Source organism: Notolepis coatsorum (genome assembly GCF_963971535.1).
Source record: "Notolepis coatsorum genome assembly, chromosome: 6".
NCBI classification, from domain to species: domain Eukaryota; kingdom Metazoa; phylum Chordata; class Actinopteri; order Aulopiformes; family Paralepididae; genus Notolepis; species Notolepis coatsorum.
In genome coordinates, this window is record NC_140170.1 from 26,382,217 (window position 1) to 26,398,357 (window position 16,141).

Consider the following 16,141-nt stretch of genomic DNA (forward strand, 5'->3'; position numbering starts at 1 on the left):
TGAACATGTTAATGTGGCCCCTAGCGTGTCTCCTGTTGAAGTGTTGTGGTGGTCTATAGACCTGTTCATGAACATGTTAATGTGGCCCCTAGCGTGTCTCCTGTTGTAGTGTTGTGGTGTTCTTCTATAGACCTGTTCATGAACATGTTAATGTGGCCCCTAGCGTGTCTCCTGTTGTAGTGTTGTGGTGGTCTAATAGACCTGTTCATGAACATGTTAATGTGGCCCCTAGCGTGTCTCCTGTTGTAGTGTTGTGGTGGTCTAATAGACCTGTTCATGAACATGCTAATGTGGCCCCTAGCGTGTCTCCTGTTGTAGTGTTGAGGTGGTCTAATAGACCTGTTCATGAACATGCTAATGTGGCCCCTAGCGTGTCTCCTGTTGTAGTGTTGAGGTGGTCTAATAGACCTGTTCATGAACATGCTAATGTGGCCCCTAGCGTGTCTCCTGTTGTAGTGTTGAGGTGGTCTATAGACCTGTTCATGAACATGTTAATGTGGCCCCTAGCGTGTCTCCTGTTGTAGTGTTGAGGTGGTCTTTAGACCTGTTCATGAACATCTTAATGTGGCCCCTAGCGTGTCTCCTGTTGTAGTGTTGTGGTGGTCTAATAGACCTGTTCATGAACATGTTAATGTGGCCCCTAGCGTGTCTCCTGTTGTAGTGTTGCGGTGGTCTATAGACCTGTTCATGAACATGTTAATGTGGCCCCTAGCGTGTCTCCTGTTGTAGTGTTGTGGTGGTCTAATAGACCTGTTCATGAACATGTTAATGTGGCCCCTAGCGTGTCTCCTGTTGTAGTGTCGTGGTGTTCTTCTATAGACCTGTTCATGAACATGTTAATGTGGCCCCTAGCGTGTCTCCTGTTGTAGTGTTGTGGTGGTCTATAGACCTGTTCATGAACATGTTAATGTGGCCCCTAGCGTGTCTCCTGTTGTAGTGTTGTGGTGTTCTATAGACCTGTTCATGAACATGTTAATGTGGCCCCTAGCGTGTCTCCTGTTGTAGTGTTGTGGTGGTCTATAGACCTGTTCATGAACATGTTAATGTGGCCCCTAGCGTGTCTCCTGTTGTAGTGTTGTGGTGTTCTATAGACCTGTTCATGAACATGTTAATGTGGCCCCTAGCGTGTCTCCTGTTGTAGTGTTGAGGTGTTCTATAGACCTGTTCATGAACATGTTAATGTGGCCCCTAGCGTGTCTCCTGTTGTAGTGTTGTGGTGTTCTTCTATAGACCTGTTCATGAACATGTTAATGTGGCCCCTAGCGTGTCTCCTGTTGTAGTGTTGTGGTGGTCTATAGACCTGTTCATGAACATGTTAATGTGGCCCTAGCGTGTCTCCTGTTGTAGTGTTGTGGTGTTCTTCTATAGACCTGTTCATGAACATGTTAATGTGGCCCCTAGCGTGTCTCCTGTTGTTGTGTTGAGGTGGTCTATAGACCTGTTCATGAACATGTTAATGTGGCCCCTAGCGTGTCTCCTGTTGTAGTGTTGCGGTGGTCTAATAGACCTGTTCATGAACATGTTAATGTGGCTCCTAGCGTGTCTCCTGTTGTTGTGTTGCGGTGTTCTTCTATAGACCTGTTCATGAACATGTTAATGTGGCCCCTAGCGTGTCTCCTGTTGTAGTGTTGAGGTGGTCTAATAGACCTGTTCATGAACATGTTAATGTGGCCCCTAGCGTGTCTCCTGTTGTAGTGTTGTGGTGGTCTATAGACCTGTTCATGAACATGTTAATGTGGCCCCTAGCGTGTCTCCTGTTGTAGTGTTGTGGTGTTCTTCTATAGACCTGTTCATGAACATGTTAATGTGGCCCCTAGCGTGTCTCCTGTTGTAGTGTTGTGGTGGTCTATAGACCTGTTCATGAACATGTTAATGTGGCCCCTAGCGTGTCTCCTGTTGTAGTGTTGTGGTGTTCTTCTATAGACCTGTTCATGAACATGCTAATGTGGCCCCTAGCGTGTCTCCTGTTGTAGTGTTGTGGTGTTCTTCTATAGACCTGTTCATGAACATGCTAATGTGGCCCCTAGCGTGTCTCCTGTTGTAGTGTTGTGGTGTTCTTCTATAGACCTGTTCATGAACATGTTAATGTGGCCCCTAGCGTGTCTCCTGTTGTAGTGTTGTGGTGGTCTATAGACCTGTTCATGAACATGTTAATGTGGCCCCTAGCGTGTCTCCTGTTGTAGTGTTGTGGTGTTCTTCTATAGACCTGTTCATGAACATGTTAATGTGGCCCCTAGCGTGTCTCCTGTTGTAGTGTTGAGGTGGTCTAATAGACCTGTTCATGAACATGCTAATGTGGCCCCTAGCGTGTCTCCTGTTGTAGTGTTGTGGTGTTCTTCTATAGACCTGTTCATGAACATGCTAATGTGGCCCCTAGCGTGTCTCCTGTTGTAGTGTTGTGGTGTTCTTCTATAGACCTGTTCATGAACATGCTAATGTGGCCCCTAGCGTGTCTCCTGTTGTAGTGTTGTGGTGGTCTAATAGACCTGTTCATGAACATGTTAATGTGGCCCCTAGCGTGTCTCCTGTTGTAGTGTTGTGGTGTTCTTCTATAGACCTGTTCATGAACATGTTAATGTGGCCCCTAGCGTGTCTCCTGTTGTAGTGTTGTGGTGGTCTATAGACCTGTTCATGAACATGTTAATGTGGCCCCTAGCGTGTCTCCTGTTGTAGTGTTGAGGTGGTCTATAGACCTGTTCATGAACATGTTAATGTGGCCCCTAGCGTGTCTCCTGTTGTAGTGTTGTGGTGGTCTAATAGACCTGTTCATGAACATGTTAATGTGGCCCCTAGCGTGTCTCCTGTTGTAGTGTTGAGGTGGTCTAATAGACCTGTTCATGAACATGTTAATGTGGCCCCTAGCGTGTCTCCTGTTGTAGTGTTGTGGTGGTCTATAGACCTGTTCATGAACATGTTAATGTGGCCCCTAGCGTGTCTCCTGTTGTAGTGTTGTGGTGTTCTTCTATAGACCTGTTCATGAACATGTTAATGTGGCCCCTAGCGTGTCTCCTGTTGTAGTGTTGAGGTGTTCTATAGACCTGTTCATGAACATGTTAATGTGGCCCCTAGCGTGTCTCCTGTTGTAGTGTTGAGGTAGTCTAATAGACCTGTTCATGAACATGTTAATGTGGCCCCTAGCGTGTCTCCTGTTGTAGTGTTGTGGTGTTCTAATAGACCTGTTCATGAACATGTTAATGTGGCCCCTAGCGTGTCTCCTGTTGTAGTGTTGTGGTGGTCTAATAGACCTGTTCATGAACATGTTAATGTGGCCCCTAGCGTGTCTCCTGTTGTAGTGTTGTGGTGGTCTATAGACCTGTTCATGAACATGTTAATGTGGCCCCTAGCGTGTCTCCTGTTGTAGTGTTGTGGTGGTCTATAGACCTGTTCATGAACATGTTAATGTGGCCCCTAGCGTGTCTCCTGTTGTAGTGTTGTGGTGTTCTTCTATAGACCTGTTCATGAACATGCTAATGTGGCCCCTAGCGTGTCTCCTGTTGTAGTGTTGCGGTGGTCTAATAGACCTGTTCATGAACATGTTAATGTGGCCCCTAGCGTGTCTCCTGTTGTAGTGTTGTGGTGGTCTAATAGACCTGTTCATGAACATGTTAATGTGGCCCCTAGCGTGTCTCCTGTTGTAGTGTTGAGGTGGTCTATAGACCTGTTCATGAACATGTTAATGTGGCCCCTAGCGTGTCTCCTGTTGTAGTGTTGCGGTGTTCTTCTATAGACCTGTTCATGAACATGTTAATGTGGCCCCTAGCGTGTCTCCTGTTGTAGTGTTGTGGTGGTCTAATAGACCTGTTCATGAACATGCTAATGTGGCCCCTAGCGTGTCTCCTGTTGTAGTGTTGCGGTGTTCTAATAGACCTGTTCATGAACATGTTAATGTGGCCCCTAGCGTGTCTCCTGTTGTAGTGTTGTGGTGGTCTATAGACCTGTTCATGAACATGCTAATGTGGCCCCTAGCGTGTCTCCTGTTGTAGTGTTGAGGTGGTCTATAGACCTGTTCATGAACATGTTAATGTGGCCCCTAGCGTGTCTCCTGTTGTAGTGTTGTGGTGGTATAATAGACCTGTTCATGAACATGTTAATGTGGCCCCTAGCGTGTCTCCTGTTGTAGTGTTGTGGTGGTCTATAGACCTGTTCATGAACATGCTAATGTGGCCCCTAGCGTGTCTCCTGTTGTAGTGTTGTGGTGGTCTAATAGACCTGTTCATGAACATGTTAATGTGGCCCCTAGCGTGTCTCCTGTTGTAGTGTTGAGGTGGTCTATAGACCTGTTCATGAACATGTTAATGTGGCCCCTAGCGTGTCTCCTGTTGTAGTGTTGAGGTGGTCTATAGACCTGTTCATGAACATGTTAATGTGGCCCCTAGCGTGTCTCCTGTTGTAGTGTTGCGGTGTTCTTCTATAGACCTGTTCATGAACATGTTAATGTGGCCCCTAGCGTGTCTCCTGTTGTAGTGTTGTGGTGGTCTATAGACCTGTTCATGAACATGTTAATGTGGCCCCTAGCGTGTCTCCTGTTGTAGTGTTGTGGTGTTCTTCTATAGACCTGTTCATGAACATGCTAATGTGGCCCCTAGTGTGTCTCCTGTTGTAGTGTTGTGGTGGTCTAATAGACCTGTTCATGAACATGTTAATGTGGCCCCTAGCGTGTCTCCTGTTGTAGTGTTGTGGTGTTCTATAGACCTGTTCATGAACATGTTAATGTGGCCCCTAGCGTGTCTCCTGTTGTAGTGTTGTGGTGTTCTATAGACCTGTTCATGAACATGTTAATGTGGCCCCTAGCGTGTCTCCTGTTGTAGTGTTGTGGTGTTCTATAGACCTGTTCATGAACATGTTAATGTGGCCCCTAGCGTGTCTCCTGTTGTAGTGTTGAGGTGGTCTAATAGACCTGTTCATGAACATGCTAATGTGGCCCCTAGCGTGTCTCCTGTTGAAGTGTTGTGGTGGTCTATAGACCTGTTCATGAACATGTTAATGTGGCCCCTAGCGTATCTCCTGTTGTAGTGTTGTGGTGTTCTTCTATAGACCTGTTCGTGAACATGCTAATGTGGCCCCTAGCGTGTCTCCTGTTGTAGTGTTGTGGTGGTCTAATAGACCTGTTCATGAACATGTTAATGTGGCCCCTAGCGTGTCTCCTGTTGTAGTGTTGAGGTGGTCTATAGACCTGTTCATGAACATGTTAATGTGGCCCCTAGCATGTCTCCTGTTGTAGTGTTGAGGTGGTCTATAGACCTGTTCATGAACATGTTAATGTGGCCCCTAGCGTGTCTCCTGTTGTAGTGTTGCGGTGTTCTTCTATAGACCTGTTCATGAACATGTTAATGTGGCCCCTAGCGTGTCTCCTGTTGTAGTGTTGTGGTGGTCTATAGACCTGTTCATGAACATGTTAATGTGGCCCCTAGCGTGTCTCCTGTTGTAGTGTTGTGGTGTTCTTCTATAGACCTGTTCATGAACATGCTAATGTGGCCCCTAGTGTGTCTCCTGTTGTAGTGTTGTGGTGGTCTAATAGACCTGTTCATGAACATGTTAATGTGGCCCCTAGCGTGTCTCCTGTTGTAGTGTTGTGGTGTTCTATAGACCTGTTCATGAACATGTTAATGTGGCCCCTAGCGTGTCTCCTGTTGTAGTGTTGTGGTGTTCTATAGACCTGTTCATGAACATGTTAATGTGGCCCCTAGCGTGTCTCCTGTTGTAGTGTTGTGGTGTTCTATAGACCTGTTCATGAACATGTTAATGTGGCCCCTAGCGTGTCTCCTGTTGTAGTGTTGAGGTGGTCTAATAGACCTGTTCATGAACATGCTAATGTGGCCCCTAGCGTGTCTCCTGTTGAAGTGTTGTGGTGGTCTATAGACCTGTTCATGAACATGTTAATGTGGCCCCTAGCGTATCTCCTGTTGTAGTGTTGTGGTGTTCTTCTATAGACCTGTTCGTGAACATGTTAATGTGGCCCCTAGCGTGTCTCCTGTTGTAGTGTTGTGGTGGTCTATAGACCTGTTCATGAACATGTTAATGTGGCCCCTAGCGTGTCTCCTGTTGTAGTGTTGAGGTGGTCTATAGACCTGTTCATGAACATGTTAATGTGGCCCCTAGCGTGTCTCCTGTTGTAGTGTTGAGGTGGTCTATAGACCTGTTCATGAACATGTTAATGTGGCCCCTAGCGTGTCTCCTGTTGTAGTGTTGTGGTGTTCTTCTATAGACCTGTTCATGAACATGTTAATGTGGCCCCTAGCGTGTCTCCTGTTGTAGTGTTGCGGTGTTCTTCTATAGACCTGTTCATGAACATGTTAATGTGGCCCCTAGCGTGTCTCCTGTTGTAGTGTTGAGGTGGTCTAATAGACCTGTTCATGAACATGTTAATGTGGCCCCTAGCGTGTCTCCTGTTGTAGTGTTGCGGTGTTCTTCTATAGACCTGTTCATGAACATGTTAATGTGGCCCCTAGCGTGTCTCCTGTTGTAGTGTTGTGGTGGTCTATAGACCTGTTCATGAACATGTTAATGTGGCCCCTAGCGTGTCTCCTGTTGTAGTGTTGTGGTGTTCTTCTATAGACCTGTTCATGAACATGTTAATGTGGCCCCTAGCGTGTCTCCTGTTGTAGTGTTGTGGTGGTCTATAGACCTGTTCATGAACATGTTAATGTGGCCCCTAGCGTGTCTCCTGTTGTAGTGTTGTGGTGGTCTATAGACCTGTTCATGAACATGCTAATGTGGCCCCTAGCGTGTCTCCTGTTGTAGTGTTGCGGTGGTCTATAGACCTGTTCATGAACATGCTAATGTGGCCCCTAGCGTGTCTCCTGTTGTAGTGTTGTGGTGTTCTTCTATAGACCTGTTCATGAACATGTTAATGTGGCCCCTAGCGTGTCTCCTGTTGTAGTGTTGTGGTGGTCTATAGACCTGTTCATGAACATGTTAATGTGGCCCCTAGCGTGTCTCCTGTTGTAGTGTTGTGGTGTTCTTCTATAGACCTGTTCATGAACATGCTAATGTGGCCCCTAGCGTGTCTCCTGTTGTAGTGTTGTGGTGGTCTATAGACCTGTTCATGAACATGTTAATGTGGCCCCTAGCGTGTCTCCTGTTGTAGTGTTGCGGTGTTCTTCTATAGACCTGTTCATGAACATGTTAATGTGGCCCCTAGCGTGTCTCCTGTTGTAGTGTTGCGGTGTTCTTCTATAGACCTGTTCATGAACATGTTAATGTGGCCCCTAGCGTGTCTCCTGTTGTAGTGTTGTGGTGTTCTAATAGACCTGTTCATGAACATGTTAATGTGGCCCCTAGCGTGTCTCCTGTTGTAGTGTTGTGGTGGTCTATAGACCTGTTCATGAACATGTTAATGTGGCCCCTAGCGTGTCTCCTGTTGTAGTGTTGAGGTGGTCTAATAGACCTGTTCATGAACATGCTAATGTGGCCCCTAGCGTGTCTCCTGTTGTAGTGTTGCGGTGGTCTATAGACCTGTTCATGAACATGCTAATGTGGCCCCTAGCGTGTCTCCTGTTGTAGTGTTGCAGTGTTCTTCTATAGACCTGTTCATGAACATGCTAATGTGGCCCCTAGCGTGTCTCCTGTTGTAGTGTTGTGGTGGTCTATAGACCTGTTCATGAACATGTTAATGTGGCCCCTAGCGTGTCTCCTGTTGTAGTGTTGTGGTGGTTTATAGACCTGTTCATGAACATGTTAATGTGGCCCCTAGCGTGTCTCCTGTTGTAGTGTTGTGGTGGTCTAATAGACCTGTTCATGAACATGTTAATGTGGCCCCTAGCGTGTCTCCTGTTGTAGTGTTGCGTGTTCTATAGACCTGTTCATGAACATGCTAATGTGGCCCCTAGCGTGTCTCCTGTTGTAGTGTTGAGGTGGTCTATAGACCTGTTCATGAACATGTTAATGTGGCCCCTAGCGTGTCTCCTGTTGTAGTGTTGTGGTGTTCTTCTATAGACCTGTTCATGAACATGTTAATGTGGCCCCTAGCGTGTCTCCTGTTGTAGTGTTGTGGTGGTCTAATAGACCTGTTCATGAACATGTTAATGTGGCCCCTAGCGTGTCTCCTGTTGTAGTGTTGTGGTGGTCTATAGACCTGTTCATGAACATGTTAATGTGGCCCCTAGCGTGTCTCCTGTTGTAGTGTTGAGGTGGTCTAATAGACCTGTTCATGAACATGTTAATGTGGCCCCTAGCGTGTCTCCTGTTGTAGTGTTGTGGTGTTCTTCTATAGACCTGTTCATGAACATGTTAATGTGGCCCCTAGCGTGTCTCCTGTTGTAGTGTTGTGGTGGTCTATAGACCTGTTCATGAACATGTTAATGTGGCCCCTAGCGTGTCTCCTGTTGTAGTGTTGTGGTGGTCTATAGACCTGTTCATGAACATGTTAATGTGGCCCCTAGCGTGTCTCCTGTTGTTGTGTTGAGGTGGTCTATAGACCTGTTCATGAACATGTTAATGTGGCCCCTAGCGTGTCTCCTGTTGTAGTGTTGCGGTGTTCTTCTATAGACCTGTTCATGAACATGTTAATGTGGCCCCTAGCGTGTCTCCTGTTGTAGTGTTGTGGTGTTCTTCTATAGACCTGTTCATGAACATGTTAATGTGGCCCCTAGCGTGTCTCCTGTTGTAGTGTTGAGGTGGTCTATAGACCTGTTCATGAACATGCTAATGTGGCCCCTAGCGTGTCTCCTGTTGTAGTGTTGTGGTGGTCTATAGACCTGTTCATGAACATGCTAATGTGGCCCCTAGCGTGTCTCCTGTTGTAGTGTTGAGGTGGTCTATAGACCTGTTCATGAACATGTTAATGTGGCCCCTAGCGTGTCTCCTGTTGTAGTGTTGAGGTGGTCTATAGACCTGTTCATGAACATGCTAATGTGGCCCCTAGCGTGTCTCCTGTTGTAGTGTTGTGGTGGTCTATAGACCTGTTCATGAACATGCTAATGTGGCCCCTAGCGTGTCTCCTGTTGTAGTGTTGAGGTGGTCTATAGACCTGTTCATGAACATGTTAATGTGGCCCCTAGCGTGTCTCCTGTTGTAGTGTTGTGGTGTTCTTCTATAGACCTGTTCATGAACATGTTAATGTGGCCCCTAGCGTGTCTCCTGTTGTAGTGTTGAGGTGGTCTATAGACCTGTTCATGAACATGCTAATGTGGCCCCTAGCGTGTCTCCTGTTGTAGTGTTGTGGTGGTCTATAGACCTGTTCATGAACATGCTAATGTGGCCCCTAGCGTGTCTCCTGTTGTAGTGTTGAGGTGGTCTATAGACCTGTTCATGAACATGTTAATGTGGCCCCTAGCGTGTCTCCTGTTGTAGTGTTGCGGTGGTCTAATAGACCTGTTCATGAACATGTTAATGTGGCCCCTAGCGTGTCTCCTGTTGTAGTGTTGTGGTGTTCTTCTATAGACCTGTTCATGAACATGTTAATGTGGCCCCTAGCGTGTCTCCTGTTGTAGTGTTGTGGTGGTCTATAGACCTGTTCATGAACATGTTAATGTGGCCCCTAGCGTGTCTCCTGTTGTAGTGTTGTGGTGGTCTATAGACCTGTTCATGAACATGTTAATGTGGCCCCTAGCGTGTCTCCTGTTGTAGTGTTGTGGTGGTCTATAGACCTGTTCATGAACATGCTAATGTGGCCCCTAGCGTGTCTCCTGTTGTAGTGTTGTGGTGTTCTATAGACCTGTTCATGAACATGCTAATGTGGCCCCTAGTGTGTCTCCTGTTGTAGTGTTGTGGTGGTCTAATAGACCTGTTCATGAACATGTTAATGTGGCCCCTAGCGTGTCTCCTGTTGTAGTGTTGTGGTGTTCTATAGACCTGTTCATGAACATGTTAATGTGGCCCCTAGCGTGTCTCCTGTTGTAGTGTTGTGGTGTTCTATAGACCTGTTCATGAACATGTTAATGTGGCCCCTAGCGTGTCTCCTGTTGTAGTGTTGAGGTGGTCTAATAGACCTGTTCATGAACATGCTAATGTGGCCCCTAGCGTGTCTCCTGTTGAAGTGTTGTGGTGGTCTATAGACCTGTTCATGAACATGTTAATGTGGCCCCTAGCGTATCTCCTGTTGTAGTGTTGTGGTGTTCTTCTATAGACCTGTTCATGAACATGTTAATGTGGCCCCTAGCGTGTCTCCTGTTGTAGTGTTGTGGTGGTCTATAGACCTGTTCATGAACATGTTAATGTGGCCCCTAGCGTGTCTCCTGTTGTAGTGTTGTGGTGTTCTTCTATAGACCTGTTCATGAACATGTTAATGTGGCCCCTAGCGTGTCTCCTGTTGTAGTGTTGTGGTGGTCTATAGACCTGTTCATGAACATGTTAATGTGGCCCCTAGCGTGTCTCCTGTTGTAGTGTTGTGGTGGTCTATAGACCTGTTCATGAACATGCTAATGTGGCCCCTAGCGTGTCTCCTGTTGTAGTGTTGAGGTGGTCAATAGACCTGTTCATGAACATGCTAATGTGGCCCCTAGCGTATCTCCTGTTGTAGTGTTGTGGTGGTCTAATAGACCTGTTCATGAACATGTTAATGTGGCCCCTAGCGTGTCTCCTGTTGTAGTGTTGAGGTGGTCTAATAGACCTGTTCATGAACATGTTAATGTGGCCCCTAGCGTGTCTCCTGTTGTAGTGTTGAGGTGGTCTATAGACCTGTTCATGAACATGTTAATGTGGCCCCTAGCGTGTATCCTGTTGTAGTGTTGTGGTGGTCTATAGACCTGTTCATGAACATGCTAATGTGGCCCCTAGCGTGTCTCCTGTTGTAGTGTTGTGGTGTTCTATAGACCTGTTCATGAACATGCTAATGTGGCCCCTAGTGTGTCTCCTGTTGTAGTGTTGTGGTGGTCTAATAGACCTGTTCATGAACATGTTAATGTGGCCCCTAGCGTGTCTCCTGTTGTAGTGTTGTGGTGTTCTATAGACCTGTTCATGAACATGTTAATGTGGCCCCTAGCGTGTCTCCTGTTGTAGTGTTGTGGTGTTCTATAGACCTGTTCATGAACATGTTAATGTGGCCCCTAGCGTGTCTCCTGTTGTAGTGTTGAGGTGGTCTAATAGACCTGTTCATGAACATGCTAATGTGGCCCCTAGCGTGTCTCCTGTTGAAGTGTTGTGGTGGTCTATAGACCTGTTCATGAACATGTTAATGTGGCCCCTAGCGTATCTCCTGTTGTAGTGTTGTGGTGTTCTTCTATAGACCTGTTCATGAACATGTTAATGTGGCCCCTAGCGTGTCTCCTGTTGTAGTGTTGTAGTGTTCTTCTATAGACCTGTTCATGAACATGTTAATGTGGCCCCTAGCGTGTCTCCTGTTGTAGTGTTGCGGTGGTCTATAGACCTGTTCATGAACATGTTAATGTGGCCCCTAGCGTGTCTCCTGTTGTAGTGTTGCGGTGGTCTATAGACCTGTTCATGAACATGTTAATGTGGCCCCTAGCGTGTCTCCTGTTGTAGTGTTGAGGTGGTCTAATGGACCTGTTCATGAACATGTTAATGTGGCCCCTAGCGTGTCTCCTGTTGTAGTGTTGTGGTGGTCTAATAGACCTGTTCATGAACATGTTAATGTGGCCCCTAGCGTATCTCCTGTTGTAGTGTTGTGGTGGTCTATAGACCTGTTCATGAACATGTTAATGTGGCCCCTAGCGTGTCTCCTGTTGTAGTGTTGCGGTGCTCTTCTATAGACCTGTTCATGAACATGTTAATGTGGCCCCTAGCGTATCTCCTGTTGTAGTGTTGCGGTGGTCTATAGACCTGTTCATGAACATGTTAATGTGGCCCCTAGCGTGTCTCCTGTTGTAGTGTTTAGGTGGTCTAATAGACCTGTTCATGAACATGTTAATGTGGCCCCTAGCGTGTCTCCTGTTGTAGTGTTGAGGTGGTCTATAGACCTGTTCATGAACATGTTAATGTGGCCCCTAGCGTGTCTCCTGTTGTAGTGTTGTGGTGGTCTATAGAACTGTTCATGAACATGCTAATGTGGCCCCTAGCGTGTCTCCTGTTGTAGTGTTGAGGTGGTCTAATAGACCTGTTCATGAACATGTTAATGTGGCCCCTAGCGTGTCTCCTGTTGTAGTGTTGAGGTGGTCTATAGACCTGTTCATGAACATGCTAATGTGGCCCCTAGCGTGTCTCCTGTTGTAGTGTTGCGGTGGTCTATAGACCTGTTCATGAACATGTTAATGTGGCCCCTAGCGTGTCTCCTGTTGTAGTGTTGAGGTGTTCTTCTATAGACCTGTTCATGAACATGCTAATGTGGCCCCTAGCGTGTCTCCTGTTGTAGTGTTGTGGTGTTCTTCTATAGACCTGTTCATGAACATGTTAATGTGGCCGCTAGCGTGTCTCCTGTTGTAGTGTTGTGGTGTTCTTCTATAGACCTGTTCATGAACATGCTAATGTGGCCCCTAGCGTGTCTCCTGTTGTAGTGTTGAGGTGGTCTAATAGACCTGTTCATGAACATGCTAATGTGGCCCCTAGCGTGTCTCCTGTTGAAGTGTTGTGGTGTTCTTCTATAGACCTGTTCATGAACATGCTAATGTGGCCCCTAGCGTGTCTCCTGTTGTAGTGTTGTGGTGGTCTATAGACCTGTTCATGAACATGTTAATGTGGCCCCTAGCGTGTCTCCTGTTGTAGTGTTGTGGTGGTCTAATAGACCTGTTCATGAACATGTTAATGTGGCCCCTAGCGTGTCTCCTGTTGTAGTGTTGCGGTGGTCTATAGACCTGTTCATGAACATGTTAATGTGGCCCCTAGCGTGTCTCCTGTTGTAGTGTTGCGGTGTTCTTCTATAGACCTGTTCATGAACATGTTAATGTGGCCCCTAGCGTGTCTCCTGTTGTAGTGTTGTGGTGGTCTAATAGACCTGTTCATGAACATGTTAATGTGGCCCCTAGCGTGTCTCCTGTTGTAGTGTTGCGGTGGTCTATAGACCTGTTCATGAACATGTTAATGTGGCCCCTAGCGTGTCTCCTGTTGTAGTGTTGCGGTGTTCTTCTATAGACCTGTTCATGAACATGTTAATGTGGCCCCTAGCGTGTCTCCTGTTGTAGTGTTGTGGTGGTCTAATAGACCTGTTCATGAACATGTTAATGTGGCCCCTAGCGTGTCTCCTGTTGTAGTGTTGCGGTGGTCTATAGACCTGTTCATGAACATGTTAATGTGGCCCCTAGCGTGTCTCCTGTTGTAGTGTTGCGGTGGTCTATAGACCTGTTCATGAACATGCTAATGTGGCCCCTAGCGTGTCTCCTGTTGTAGTGTTGTGGTGGTCTATAGACCTGTTCATGAACATGTTAATGTGGCCCCTAGCGTGTCTCCTGTTGTAGTGTTGAGGTGTTCTTCTATAGACCTGTTCATGAACATGCTAATGTGGCCCCTAGCGTGTCTCCTGTTGTAGTGTTGTGGTGGTCTATAGACCTGTTCATGAACATGCTAATGTGGCCCCTAGCGTGTCTCCTGTTGTAGTGTTTGCTATTACAATACAGTAGCTGACAGGTAATACACTGTGGCCCCGGGCTGTTCCCCTGGCTAACATCTATCAAATTAACCCTTTCGCTACCACACTAAGGAAGGTTAACTCTTTCACTACCTTGTCCAGGGCAAGTGGTGTGGTAGTGAATGGGTTAACCTTCTGTAGTGTGGTAGTGAATGGGTTAACCTTCTGCAGTGTGGTAGTGAATGGGTTAACCTTCTGTAGTGTGGTAGTGAAAGGTTAACCTTCTGTAGTGTGGTAGTGAAAGGTTAACCTTCTGTAGTGTGGTAGTGAAAGGTTAACCTTCTGTAGTGTGGTAGTGAAAGGTTAACCTTATGTAGTGTGGTAGTGAAAGGTTAACCGTCTGTAGTGTGGTAGTGAAAGGTTAACCTTCTGTAGTGTGGTAGTGAAAGGTTAACCTTCTGTAGTGTGGTAGTGAAAGGTTAACCGTCTGTAGTGTGGTAGTGAAAGGTTAACCTTCTGTAGTGTGGTAGTGAAAGGTTAACCTTCTGTAGTGTGGTAGTGAAAGGTTAACCGTCTGTAGTGTGGTAGTGAAAGGTTAACCTTCTGTAGTGTGGTAGTGAAAGGTTAACCTTCTGTAGTGTGGTAGTGAAAGGTTAACCGTCTGTAGTGGTAGTGAAAGGTTAACCGTCTGTAGTGTGGTAGTGAAAGGTTAACCTTCTGTAGTGTGGCAGTGAAATGCTTAACCCTTTGTAGTGTGGTAATGAAAGGGTTAACGCTCTGTAGTTTTGTCATGAACCAAACTCAAGGTACAGACAAAACAAGTAATTTAATTAAGCTATGAACTAATGTACAAAAAAGGAATTAAAGAATGAGTGGACAATGGCGGCTGGGTGACGCAGCGGACATTGTGCTGGTCACCAATGCAAGATACTCCGGTCTCGACTCCCCGAGTCAGCATTGCCTCTGGCTTGGGTCAGCCGTCATACTAACTCAATTGGCAGAGTTAGAGGGTGGAAGTCGATGGGTGGGGATTTGGACGTTGTGGACAGCGACTCCTACAGGCCGGTTGGGGGATGCCTGCACAGCAGAGACAGGAAGTAGCGGGGGTAGCATGAGCCTCCCATGCGTTACTCCTCGCCACTGTTCACTGGCAGGTGAACAGATGTGACAGGCTGCCTCCTTGTATACCGGAGGGGACACGTGATGCAAGGCTTCTATCCTCCCTACAACCGACCAGTGGGGGGCATAGTCGAGCAACGTTCAAGACAGGTGAGGGGAGAATTGGAAACTCGAAATTGGGATGGGAGAAAAATAGAAAATAAGGAGAAAAAGTGGATAAAAAAAATAATAATGAGTGGATCAGTAATATCAGTAATGTAGTGAGTGCATGGATGAGTCAGTGTGTGGTAAGTGAGAAGATGAGAAACAAACAAACCAAATTAAACAAAACAAAATGTCATGACCAGCTTGGAGGAGAGAGACAGCCAACACTGGAGAGGCCAGTCCTTTTACACAGGTGTGACTCCTCTTCCTGACACACCTGAGTAGGTGTGTCTGATTGCCAGGTGGTGGATGACAGACTGGTTAATGGAGATATCCCTGAGTTAACCTGTAGGAGAGGGATGGGGTTGTCACAGTGTGGTAGTGAAAGGGTTAACTTGTTGTAGTGTGGTAATGAAAGGGTTAACTCTCTGTAGTGTGGTCGTGTAGAGGGAGAAGGGAAGGGGTCCTAGGACCAAGCCCTAGGACCGAGCCCTCTCCGTGACACTTGGTAGGAGCGGTCATTGAGGTATGATGTCAGCCATGTCAGCGCAGAGCCAGCCACTCCCATTCCTGCAAGGGCCGCGAGGAAGATCTGATGGTTGACTGTGTTGAAGGCTGCAGATAGATTTAGGAGAATCAGGACAGAGGAGAGGCCTTTCGCTTTTGCTAAGTGAAGTGCCTCTGTGACCGTAATGAGGGCCGTTTCTGTGGAGTGGCCAGACTGATTAGGGTCTAGGAGGTCATTCTGTAAGAGATAAGCAGTAAGTTGGTTGGATACAGCACGTTCAAGTGTTTTAGAAGGGAAGGAGAGAAGAGAGACAGGACGGTAGTTGCCTATGACGATGGGGTTCAGGGTTGGTTTTTTTATGAGCGGCGTGACTCTGGCTTGTTTTAGGGAGGTGGGGACCACCCCCGAGTTGAGGTTGCCGTTAGGAATGGGAGGATGTCCGGTGCTATGGTCTGGAGGAGTGGGCAGGGTAGCTGGTCCAGCTGGCATGTTATCATACCAATCCAGCTAATCAGTGTTTGTTGTGGTAATAACGAATGCCGTTACTGGCAATCAAAGCATCAGGAACGACCCCCCCCCCCCCCCCCCCCCCCCCTTCTATTCTCAACACGCCAATGCTTTTAGTAGAATTCACGTTGCGGCCTATAGCCAGCCTCCCAGGAATTAGCCCGGATCAATCCGAAATTATACTTATATTCACCACGGCAGAACGCGCAAACGTATTCATGAAAAAATTTATTCTTTTTTGCATCTTGGACAGAAGATAGATACTGTCAAATGACCATAGTATTGTATCCATAGCTATAATATATAGAATATAGATATAGCTCTACAAACAAAGTGAAATTATGTAATGGAAACGTGGCCTGGCTAGAACAGGATGGGGAAAGGCCTCGGCCCTGAATGAGTTAACAGACAGGTAAGTCAAGTCAAGTCAAGTCAAGTCAAGAGTTTTAATTGTCACGGCATACAGG